Genomic DNA, 1552 nt, shown 5'->3' with positions numbered 1-1552 from the left:
ACACAAGTTGATACACTCTATAACCCCGGCAATATAATTTGGAGTCCCACGGCGAATCCGCAAATATATATACCGTTTATTACATTCACGCAAACAATACCGGAGGACCTCTTAACGGAATCGCGCTATTGTGTTTCATAAACAATTAACTTCATCGGAGATCATTAAAGACCATATGAAATCAAATACAACATTATAGGTATTATATAACACGCATAGGTTATTATTGAGGAAAATTACACACGAAATTAAAGCAAATGCACCATGTTGTAGAATTATTTTGATACATTTGGTACTTAAATATTCTACAAACAAGGTATTATGTTTTAGACATAACATTTGGATAAATGGGGAAAGGGTCAGAGCGAAGAGAATGATGTAAAATCTTCAGGGATTTCAAGTTGAAGAATAATTACTAGGGCCGATTGTTTCACTTACTGTGATTTCATGCAATGTGTGCGCAAGATTGCTACATTCTCCGCTGATCATTCAGTGCTTAGGTCAGGGGCCAATACAAAACAAAAATAACATTTGTTTAGGAAAGCGAGTTGTTTCTCGGGCACTCAGACTTTAAACAATATTTACTTTACATTGGCGTTAAACTGGTTGAATTGGTTCTGATTGGGGTAAATGAACATAGATTAAAGCGATGATTTGCCGAGGTGGTGGAATATGCAAAATACTCAATAATTTTGTCAGGATACGTTGTGCTACATGTAAAGTTTGTTAAGATGGCCGATTCACATTCTATATTTGAAATTAGGCTGTTTAATATATCAAGGAGATGGCAAGAAAGAATAGTTTCAATTGTGAACCTGAACCCATTGTTCATCTGGTTACATTTGTGATATTTTTCCTCATTCATTTGAGATGTACCAGGCCAGGGTAATAATGGATGATTAGACCATTGAATCGCAGTATTATATATATATATATATATATATACATACACAACACATTTTAAATGAAAGGTTTATTTTGGCGAGTCTAGCTTTGAATGCACCAGACGCTAGAGGTTGGCTAAAAGAGCATCTCGGCTCGATCGCCTGTTCTAAATGGACAAGATAAAATACGACCCATCTGATTGGCTTGTTGCTTGTAACGTCAGCCTGTTGGGCATTAGCAGACCAATGGTTGGGAAGAGTAATAAAATATGCGCTGTATTATAATAAGAAAAAAATATGACACTCTGCAATGGCAGTGACGTCAGGTTAGGAAGTGATTGCCGTCCAGCGCTAGCGATTTCTTGCAAAAGAGAGTGTTGTCTGGGAGTTATTCCTGCTTCATCCGTTCCACACCTCAACTTTGAACAAAGTTGAATAACAAGACCAAGCATCGTGGATTACCCCAGTTTTTTTTTTAAATTCCTGATGTATTAATTTTAAAAGTGTGGGTTTTCTAAGGAATAATATTTATAGCCTTAGCTTTGTGCAGCAAAGTTTATAGCACGTGTGAGTTTACAATTTCATTTTTAAAAGAAATCTCTGACTCTCCAGAAGACAGCAAAAAAGGCAAGGGTTAGTCCACTCTCTATCTATCTCTCTCCCCCTCT

This window comes from Mobula birostris, chromosome 12, assembly GCF_030028105.1.
Source record: "Mobula birostris isolate sMobBir1 chromosome 12, sMobBir1.hap1, whole genome shotgun sequence".
Classification (NCBI taxonomy): domain Eukaryota; kingdom Metazoa; phylum Chordata; class Chondrichthyes; order Myliobatiformes; family Myliobatidae; genus Mobula; species Mobula birostris.
The sequence above is the reverse complement of the archived record's forward strand: the minus strand, read 5'-3'. Positions refer to the sequence as shown.